At 34.9% G+C, this 12,011-nt stretch overlaps 1 pseudogene; it reads right to left on the reverse strand.

The window, feature by feature from the left end:
- Window positions 1-1,546: 1,546 nt before the first annotated feature.
- Window positions 1,547-9,375, reverse strand: LOC112460996 (annotated as a pseudogene).
- Window positions 9,376-12,011: the final 2,636 nt, after the last annotated feature.

Consider the following 12,011-nt stretch of genomic DNA (forward strand, 5'->3'; position numbering starts at 1 on the left):
ATATATATATATATATGTTAATTGGCAAATTTGACGACAGAAAAAAAATGAACATTTTATTGCATACATAAGAGTACATTAACTCCCTGATGTATAAATTACTTATACTTTTGAGATAAAATGCACTGGTACGTATGTATAAGGAGTTTAATATATATATTATAAATGGGCATATACAGCGACAGTTCAAAACTATGTATGTACAATACATTATACTATTTAGCTATTATGGCGACATTCCATGAAACAATTATTTTGACGACGCTCTAAAAATAAATAAATAAAGGAAAGAAACCACTTCTTTTGAAGCGGTTATTCATCGGCTAAAGGCAAATTATGTAATTATTTGCATTCTTATATAAATTCAAGAGATTTATCTAAAAAAGTTACGTACCTACAATATTTATGTATTTAGAACAGTTTAGAACATTAATTAGAAAAAAACATGTAGTATACAATTAGTGTTTCGATGATCAGATTGATATTGTACCTCTTTAGATATTAAGTACATGTTTTTTAAACATTAAATGCATATTCTTCTTTGTAATATCGATTCTCTGTGGTGTTTTTATATTTGTAGGTACAAAATAAAAAGACTGACGCACAAACAAGAAAAAAGAAAGAAAAACAAACACGAAGAGGAACCAAAAAGAGATTATAATACAGATATGATATAGGTTAGATTATTGTCTTTATTGTCGAAAAATCTTATCAGATATACATATCATATATAAAAAGAATATCATAGCAGAAAATTATTCTACGTTCTTGTCAAACGTAAAAATTAATTTGAAAGTACAAAAACTAAGAATTAAACATGTTATATTATAATTATTCTGCTATGATAAATACATGAGGAATATGATATCGCTATCAACACGCAGATATTATAAAAAAAATGCAGAAAAGAATGTTACAAACTTGATCATAAGAAATATGTGTCTGACATATTTTATTTATGGTATACAATATTATAGCGTAATGGATCATAATACGTGTTTATAATAGATATTAGCAAATTCATAGGCCATTCTTAAAAATACCATCTTAAGGGATCAGTATAACCAATATTTATTTAAGCTCAACTAAAAAAAGATTTTTGAAAAAATAAGATTACTATGATAATAGGCAGACAAATTACAAAATTGGTTATACTGATCTCTTAAGATGGTATTTTTAAGAATGGCCTATGAATTTGCAGAATACATCCAATGGCAAACGAGACTTTAAGAAAAATTGTGTATCTTGTTATGCGAAATGATCAAGTAACATTATAAGATGTGACAAATTACTGATCTTATATGGCAACAAGTTGTGTGTGAATGTGAAATATAAGTAGCAACATCCACACGACATGATTTGTGCACGATTACGTCTCTTGGCCGTTTTCTATTAGTACTGAAGAAGATAAATAAAAATATAGATTTTCAATCAATATATTATCCTCAAATATACGATGACTGCATTTCTGCAATTAGAGGGGTAAAAACCACAGTGGTGTAAGTCAAATTTTTAAAAATATTTTCTCGTGTGCATAGATGCAATCTGTACAATATATAAATTGCATTTATGCACACGAAAAAATATTTTTAAAAATTTGACTTATACCACTGTGGTTTTTACTCTTCCAATTAATGAAGTTACAGGATATAATAATGAGAAACAACTTTATGCAACTCCTGCAGTAGCAGCTAACTTGTCAACTCTAATTAAACATATAGGAAATCTTCTTGTAATGGAATGCATCAAAAAACAAGATGAAGAGAAAAAGAAATTAGTTAAAAACTTCTTAAAATTATTAGTAGTAGATATTGATACCAGCGTAAATAGGACTGCTTTCGAAACGCAATCGGCGCATAAAAGGCATAAGAAAGTAAATCTGCCGTCACTGGAAGATATTAAAAAATTGCACTCATATTTGGTAAAAAGAAGGACTGAAGCTTATGCGGCATTAAATGAATTTTTTACATATGAGGAATGGATCTCTTTAGCAGAAGTGACATTGACTTTGATTCATGTTTTTGATAGACGACGTGCAGGAGAAATTGAACGAGCATACATAGTAGATTTTAAAAATTATGAAAAAATAAATAAAAATATGTACAGTGACATATACAAGTCATTATCCGTAGAAGACAGAAAAATTGCTGAGAAATATGTCCGATTTTGTATCAGAAGGAAGTTGGAACGTACAGTGCCCATACTATTGTCAAACGATCTCCTTGACTGTATTATTTTAATATTAATTAAATTATTATTAAAATTTTCATAATTTATTTTATTTTACTTTTTCATATTTATTTTAAAGTTATAAAACACAGTCCAGCAGAATACGAACACATTGATGACGGTAGTAACGCGCGCGAAAAGTATTTCAAAAGACCGTTACATTTTATATTGCATTGTTGACGATTCTTCATTGATCTGATTTTCTCCTGCTGGAATAAACGAACTTTTCAAGTCTTCTACGCTTGCTTTGTATTTTAAAAGTGCTATTTAATAAATTACAAGGCTGTCTTGACGAGCTTAAGTGTTACTTGAAAGTTTTATTAAGTGTTATTTCAATTTCGATTGTTCTAATATGTACGCAATAGTCAGATTTTACGATAATGTGCACTATGTGTGCTCCATTAACCAGGTTTATGCTACTAAAAATCGTATTACAAAAGCCAGATACAGGGATGGATTTAGATATCCCGCAACCATAATAGCAAACAACAGTAAGTATGAAAATACTTCATACATTAAACTGTACTGTTCATATTATATCGCATTAACATATTACTGATTACAGTAAAATAATTGGAAAATTTAGCATTTGGACTATAAATAAAACGTTAAATATGCTTTTCTGATTCAAAATATTATTCTAAATGTAACTTTGCTAGGTTCGGCAAGTGACATTGATTTCAATCCATGTTTCTAATAGACAATGTGCAGGAAAAATTGAACGAACATAACAACTTTATAAAACTCCCACTGATTTGTCAATATTAAATGTCTAAGAAATCTTATATTTTAGGTTTCCGCAGAGTGAAGAAACGTTTATTCTGGCTTCCAAAAGGCTACGGAAGGCAGTAAAATGTCAGTACGACAATCATCAGGACAATACGACAGTCAAATGTCAGTATGACAGTCTTTTGAACACCATGAGGTCATGGGAACAGTGTGAATTGGGTGCGCTGTAGTTCGCTACAATACCATCTCGTGCCAGCCGCTGCTATTTGAAGAGTTGGTCTCGAGCAAAACTAAAAGAAGTAAGAAATACATGAAAAGAAAGGAATGCAAGAGATTGTGACATTAACACGATAAATTAAAGCAATTCTTTAAAACTACAGACAAGAATACATCCTGGAAGATTTTGCTGTGCAAAAACTTACCTGTCTTATCATTTTCTCTATCTGAAGAAAATGATTTTGGGCCCCATATCCTCACTGTAAAATCATCCGACACAGAAGCTATTATTTGATGGTAAACAGGATTCTACGAAACACAATTGACTGTTCTACTATGTCCTGTAAGAGTCGCTATAGGCAGTTCTCTTTTGATATACCATACATACACTTTATTGTCTGTAATGAAATAGGAAAAAAACAATTATTAGTCATTATTAATCATATGCGTATTAATCCATGCGCATCATAAAATCATATTGCTTTTTTAAATGAAACTAGTAAAATATACAGTGATACAATGTATAAAAATACATTTTATTTTTATGTATGACAAACCTTCACTGCCAGAGGCAATAAAATCTTGATTAACTCCTCCAAAACAGCTATGGATAGTAAAATGTTCTTGAGTAACACCTTGAAAATGTCTTACAAGGCATTTGTCTTCTAAATCCCAAAGATGCACACTTTGATTTGCCACATTAAGTAATTCGAGTCATCTGCTTTGTTTACCCTAAATGACATAACAGGATGATCCTCTTGTAATCTGTAACAGTGTGGAAATATTTCATCAAAAGTTTTGTTTAATAAGACAATCGAGATAGTATACGTTAAATTGGTTATTTTAAATCGTACATAGTAGTATCGCCAAAGTCGTCGAAAGTATAGCTGCTTGTATTGTGTATCAGCTGCTAGAACAGTTCTTCCATCGCTGCAACACCACAGACATTTTACTCTTACTCCTTCCCATGAATCAGAAACATTGCCGTCCATATCCTAAATATTTTTATCAGAATTTAATATATTGAGAAAGAACGTTTAATATATGTTTAAGATGTTCAATGAATCTTATCTAATAAAAAGATAAACCTCCCCTGTTAACTATTAGGCTGTGAATGCCGTACATATCTATGCAAGACTTAAAAGCTTCAAATTTTAATTAATTGAAGCATATCTCGTTATTGAATCTTTTGTATTGATTGAAAATTTTGGACAATATTTAATATAATTGTAAAAAATCCTTATTTTACTTATCGAGAATTTTCAAAAAGTAGTTTTATGTACTAAAAAAGTTATTATAAATTATTATTTATTATTTGTCTCTTAAGATTAACATACGCATTGATAAAATTGACCACGGAGACCTCCGGGTTACGAGTATGTGCGCGATAACCTCCGTGCTCTCTCCAAGCACGTGAAAACATCTTCTTGAAATCAATCATCCAGCCTTTTGTAAACTCCTCGATCTAATCTCCTCTTAATCAGATCTAACGACAGCCCTCGTACCCTGTTTCTTTAACATTTAAAAAAATATCTGTTTTGTACCTAAATACCATTTTTGAACTTGAATAAATAGCAGAATAATCATCTCGATAAAAAGATTTGAAAGATATGCAAAGCGCATCCGTACTTTTTGCCGTTGACAATATTGTGCTCCAGCAGCTCCACCATAGAATCGGGGTACTTCCCTCCTCATCCTGATGATTGTAAAGCGCGTTAAATATCGTCGCCAGGATCTCTTGGATGGCAACCAACACGTCAGGTACTCTCCTCATCCTCGCTCAGTTGCAGTTTACTTTGCAGCACTAATCTTTGAAGTATCAAGGCGTCCTGAAAACGTTGGTTATACATTGTTACTCACTGCGATACCTGTACCCGCAGCCGCACTCTGACAAAGTTTCATATAGCAAAAGGACAATTGAAAAAGATACGGATAAGATTATATATTTGTCTGTTTACTTCTGTCTCGCTCTTTTTGCATCTTTTTATGTGCTTATCCAATTCCTTGTCTCTCAACAGGCGTACAAAACACGACCGCACTCTCAACGGGTTTTGCGTCGCGTTACTGTCTAACTCGTTCTCCTCGACTTCCACGAACATCCTCGAAACTTGGGCGCGCACGCGATTAAAGTCAATGATTTTGGAAGCACGCCGTGCAAAAGGCTTGGAAAATCGCGATAAAAATGCGCTAATCGCTAACAAGGTTAAAATGTATAAACATCATTGCGCGTGATCGATAAATTATATGTACAATTGTTGAAAATTTGAAAATTTTATACAGTATCACGTGCCACGCGTCTCACGAGCGTAGGCGTTCGAATAAAAAACTTCGCACGACGGGATGAAATAAAGGGACGGCCGAGGAAGCCTCACGTAACCTCCAAACTCCGAACCATAAACAGGTTGGGTTTTCCATCTTTAATTGCCGCGAAATTTCAATTGAAGCAATAGGCCCGTTCGTTTTTGCTGCATTTTTGCACTAGTGCAATATGTTAAAATGAAAGAAAATTATATTTGTTCCATTCTAACTTATTGCACTAGTTCAGAAGTGCAGCGAAAACGAACAGGCCTTATGAACCCTCCATCCGCCAGTGTTCCACCTTGATTCAAGAATCTGTATTTCGTATTCGAATTTTAAACTAAAATCTCTGGAAATATAGTTTTAAATTTTCTCGATTTTCTCTGTTATTACTATCGGCTGAGAAATTATCAACAATTTAACCTTTCTATTCTAAAAGGAACAGTAATTGTTAAAATAATGAAAAAGATAAATATTTCGAGATATATTGAAAGTCAGTTTTTCGCAAATTAAATATTACTAAAAGATCTCGGGCTTAATACCGTTTAATTTTTTAAACAATATTTGGGAAATATTTGTCAGAAACCATGATTTTAATTAGAATTGTATGTTGTTAATTGCTCTTGTATCCATCATAGGTAGAGAATGGGATCTTATCTTAAAACGTCCGGCGTTACATATAAATATCTTTCAATGTAAAAATGCTCTAAAGGTAATTAAACCTCGCAACTGAAGATTAACGTGCAAACACCAAGTAGTTGCGTATTGTCAACCTTTAACCAACTGCAAGTTACTTAGTCTTGCATCAAAATCTCAAAGTATTTATACAAACCTTGTATATTTACGAGTCCGGCTCGTTATACTTGCAAGCGTTGTCAAACATTAAAATCGGACACCAACTCGTCCAAGTTGTCGTATCCGTTATTCTTCAAGGTAGAAGCTATCTTCTCCATATGTATAGGCTGCTTTATCACCTCGTAATAATCCGGATATTTATTTTTATTTGGTAATTTCATGAAAATTAGAGATAACTGCCTCCCTTTTGCATCGTGGTAGTTTTTATAGTATTGTACAGAGTTTGTAATTTTTGCAGATGAACCGGTATTACTTTTTTCGGTCTCCTGAACATAGAGAACGGGAGAAAAAGAGAGAGGTAGAGAAAAGGTTAAAACAAACGAGCACTGTTACATCCTTCATATGAATTACGACATACCCGACGTTTCTGGTTGGGGTCGATGCGGTGAATTTGGATCTAGGATTATCCGGCAAGGGTCTTAATTCTTTTACCTTATCCATTAAAACTTTCTCCAATGTATTAGCGTCTTCATATATCAATGAACCTTCCTCGTTATATTGACGGCAATTATTAAACATCAACTAAAAGACAAGGGATAAACTAAATATCTATCGCAAATTATTGTAATTGATAAGGCAAGATGATAAGCACCTTAAAAGCCAGTATCAATTCGTTTTCGCTTTGATATTTCTCCGCTTTAATATTAGCTTCGATCGCCAGCATGTCTATGGGTTCCGCTATCACTTGATAGTAGTCCGGATATAATTTTTTGGAAGGCTTCTCCATAAACATTAACATAGGCTGCCAACCGTCTTCACACTATAAAAGAATACGGCACGCTATACGTCGACCGACTATATGAAACGTAACATTTTTTTGGAATTACTTACAACGTATTCCATAACACACTTGACTAATACGTGCAATCTCTTCTTCAACGGTATATTGTCTTTGTATTTCCCTCGTCTCAACAAATTCGACGCACGTTTAATTAATTTAGGTTGCTGCAAACTGTTCTCGGATTCGCTATCCAAATCGAAGTCCTATAGACATATTGAAAACTTGATATATTACATCCGCTTTTCAAAAATTACGTACGTGGTAAAATTGTTTAATTTACACAGCGTATTACCTGATCGAATTCTAAGAGTTCTTGTACTTTCTCCTGCATTATTTTTTGCAATTTAACAGCACACTACAATAAAATGGAAAACATGCGTGAATAACTATAGATATCGCAATTACTTTGTAGCAATTTTCCAATTTCATTCAATTGCTAAATCCTTTAGAATTTGAAGAATTGGGGAATCACTTATACGTATCATATATTTTGCATAACATAAGTTATCTCCCTAATAAATGTAATTAAATACAATGGCAGTTAAAGTAAGATGCGTTAACCACAAAATTCTTACCTTGTATAGTCAAGAAGTATGCATGTTATATTTCTTAGCACTTTCAAACATGATATTCATATCTCCAGCTACTTCACTAACAGTATCATATTCGCCTTTCTGAAAATGACGATTGGGGAGATGAATATAAAACTAACAAGCATTTTAATATAAATGAATTATCCTATCGTCATAACATAATACATACCTTTATCTTTGTACGTATTTGTAATAAAGATATAGGATTTTTAACCATCTTATAGTAATCAGGATATAATCTCTTTGACGGAAGCTTCCAAAAATATTCGCTCACCCTTACACCTACAACTCATAGTTATGTCACAAAACAGTCGTAACACGATAATAAATTCATAATATTATAATACAACGCAAATCATACCTTGATTATTAGGAGCTGTCCGAATGGTTTGAAATAGTTGCCATTGTGGATTATCAGCTTCCTCAGTCTCAGCGGGTTCTTCTTCCTCGTCATCGCTCTCATCATCTTCGGTCAGATAATGCTGCAGTTTGTGCTATTAATGACTGCGCCATGGTCACGACTGACCCTTTTGCTTTTCGTCGATGGTGCGGTTGTAGCGACCTTAAGAGTATTGCTAAATCTGCCGTCTTGTCTTCTCGCGGCTGCGGTAATTATCTTTCTCAAAAGTTTGGTATCCTTATAAATCTGCGAGCCAGGCTCGTTAAATTGACAGGCGTTACGGCACATGAGCATTAGATCTTTTTCCATATCGCCGAGTGAGCTGTATGCACCCTCTTGAATCTTCCTCGCGATGGTCTTCAAATCGATCGGGGTCTCGATGATGTCTTAATATTCAGGATAAAGCTGCGACGTTAATGAGATTTCAAGTAAGTACGGTAAGTCAGATCAGTAACAATTTAAGGATAAACTACGAACCTTTTTAGACGGTTTGGGTTGAAACATAATATGAAGAGGTCTGTTATTGTCAGTGAGATCAGTCGCTGTCATAACCGCCGCAAACAAATCTTCGAATAACTGCATAGTTTCCTCGTCAAGATTCATAGAACTTTCCGAAGGATCTTCCGCTTCGTCTTGTCACGTCGTTTCTTTATGTGCCTGAACATATTAATGGATTAATAATTTCACCACAGTGTACATATCACATGCGTAACGATTGAATCAGTAAATAATTACCAATCTGCCAACTTTTAGAACAAGTTTTCCCTTAGGTTTTGGCTCTTCGTACTCTTCCATGATACGATTTTTAGTATTTACACACAGTTCCCACAGTTCAGTCGCATCTTTGTATTCAGGGGAGGTACGCTACAAAAAGTTATACGTATAACAGGAATATCTCATTTGCCAGAGACAACAATATAATAAGATAACACACGATAAAAGTAATTAAAATATTATTATATTAAGATAAAATATTAAGGAGTAAAAACATACCACAGAATATGGTACAAAAACGCTTCTTCGAGCATTGTAGTCTAGAATTTGTGTTCTCATTCACAACTTTCAAAAAACACTTAACGTAGGCTGCATTACTTTTGGACGCTTTCGTGCTGAAAGCGTTATTCTACCTTTATTGCACATATATGTTCTTCTTGATCTTCGTCACTTCCCCCTGTGGCCCACTATATGTTGAAGAAAGAGAATCACGTTTTCAGCACGAAAGCGTACAAATGGAACGCAGCCGTAGTTTACTGGGAACGACCACACGGCCAATATGGCGGCCATATTGGCCAGTGACATCATCATATCCGTTCTCAATTAACACGATATAAATGGGCGCGTTCTGCAGACGCCGTTCAGTAGCAGCCGAACGTGATTGGCTCTTACTTTTAGAACCAATCAATCAACGCAGAGTGTTGATAAGACGAACTCAACAGTTGTTGTGTCTGCTGAACGCGGCCATATATAAGGGGTGCTTTTCATTTAAGGCCATTGCATGTAACAAAGTTTTGCACCTTATGCACATGTGTATGGACCAATCAATTTTCTTATGCTTACGCATTATGCGTTGTGCAGAAGTGTGTGCTCCCCGCTTAATCGAATGTGATTGGTCTATTTTCTTACGGCCTTACGATTATGACTAAAACTGTGTTACGTGCGATGGCCTTAAGGAGGGGGCCTATTAGGTATCTTTTTACGAGGTGAAAATGCGAAAAATGAGAGAATTCACTAGAATATCTACGATTTCATTGGTCGAAATAAAGTAAATCTGTTCACTTCGCATTTTCACCTCGTGAAAAGATACATAATAGGCAATGAACAATAGCCGTGTATCAATAAAGGTGGAAGCACATAAAATTGCAGGAGCCATAAGCAGAATCCAGAAGCCATATGCGCATGCGCTATGGTATTTGTAGAGCTTTACAGATACCACAGCGCATGCGCATATGGCTTCTGCATTCTGCTCAAGGCTCCTGCAATTTTATGTGCTTCCACCTTAAGACGGTATGTTTGTTTTCGCTGCACTTCAGAACTAGTGCAATAAGTTAGAATGACAGAAAATATATTTATTTCGTTCTAACTTATTGCACTATTACTACGTTTACGCGAGCATTACTTCTGTAGTAACTTACGATAATTCACCCGTTTACGCGGAGTAAATTATCGTAAGTTACTACAAAATCCCGTTTACGCGAAGGAAAATCCCGTTTACGTGAAGGAATTATCGTAAGTACAGAAGTAATGGCTCCTGCCCACAGGACGCGGAAACGCTTGCCGCGCGGCAAGAAGCGACGCGGTGATTGGCTACCGCAACCAATAAACTTTTGGTTCTTACGGAAAAGCGACACGGTGATTGGCTACCGCATCGCTTCTTGCCGCGCGGCAAGCGTTTCCGCATCCTGTGGGCAGAAGCCATAACGCTCGCGTAAACGTAGTATATGTTGCACTAGTTCAAGTGCTTTTTGTTGCACTAGAAGTGCAGCGAAAACGAACAGCCCTAATGCTACAGTATTGATACATGGCTTCCGATAGGTTGAAAATCTATTGCCTATATTATTCCCTATATTATTCCTATATCTATCTATCTATTGCCTATATTATTCCTATATTTCTGTTGCCCATGTTTTTCATCGTGCATCTAGCTTTATTCTTGGCCTTTTATTCTTTAGGGTCACTTTAACCAAACTCCGATTAAGGGCCGACGCATAAGAATTGTCGTAATTGTTTACGACTCTGTCGTAAGTTAAAACCGGTGTCGGAAGTCAACGCACAAGGATTGACGTTATAGTATGTCGTATCCATCGCGTTGCATACGCGACAAATATATGACATGCATTAACGTCCCTTGTGTTGACTTCTGACAGAGTCGTTAATGTTACGACAATCTTTGTGCTTTGGGGGCCTATTACGTATCTTTTTACTAGGTAAAAATGCGAAAAGTGAGAAAATTCACTAAAGTATTTACGATTTTATTGGTCGAAATCTAGTAAATCTGTTCACTTCGCATTTTCTCCTCATGAAAAGATACGTAATAGGCCCCCTGACCCTAACTTAATCATAAAGCCCCTTGCACAATGCCAGGCAACAGGCAATAGGAACAGGAAATAACCAAAAAATCGTTAATTACAACCTAAAAAATTCAAATGCTATGATTGGTTGGCAATAGGCAATAGGCACAGAATTTCCAACGTGACGGAAACTCTGTGTCTATTGCCTGTGTCACTGTTTATTCTGCATTTATACATGATTTCTGATTTCTATTCCCTGTTCCTATTGCCTGTTGCCTGGCATTGTGCAAAAGGCTTAAGAGTTGTCAACATGACAAAATAATTAGTATGACCATTTGTATTTCTGACGATATAATCGTTCTTACTCAATCTTTCGTTACATATCTTTTCGTGTATTGTAGAAAAGAAAGATATGTAATGAAAGTTTGGGTTAGAACAATTATATCGCCAGAAATACAAATTGTTAGGTTAGGTCACACTAATTATTTTGTCATATTTGCAACCCTTTAATCAACAATTACGTTAGGCTGAGTTTCCACTGAGCGCGTCACGCGTTGCGTCATCCGTCACGACCAATCAAAACATCGTATTTTATTACATTATTTGTGACGGGATGTTCAGATTGGTTAACGACACATGACGCGACGCGTGACGCGCTCAGTGGAAACTCAGCCTAACAATTAGAAAAGAAAAGCGACACTGCAAGCATATCTTCTGTCCTTCAGATCTTGCTGGAAGCTCTTCAATGAGAATGCTCAATCTAGCGTCTATGATATATAGACATGATATTTTATTAGAATAAGAACACATATATGTATATATGCGTTCTTATTCTAATAAAAAATAATTTTGTACATTTTAAGTTTTAGATTCTTTCAATGGAACGTAGAATTTTCTGAGAG

This window comes from Temnothorax curvispinosus, unplaced genomic scaffold, assembly GCF_003070985.1.
Source record: "Temnothorax curvispinosus isolate PA1 unplaced genomic scaffold, ASM307098v1 QBEX01010974.1, whole genome shotgun sequence".
Classification (NCBI taxonomy): Eukaryota; Metazoa; Arthropoda; class Insecta; order Hymenoptera; family Formicidae; genus Temnothorax; species Temnothorax curvispinosus.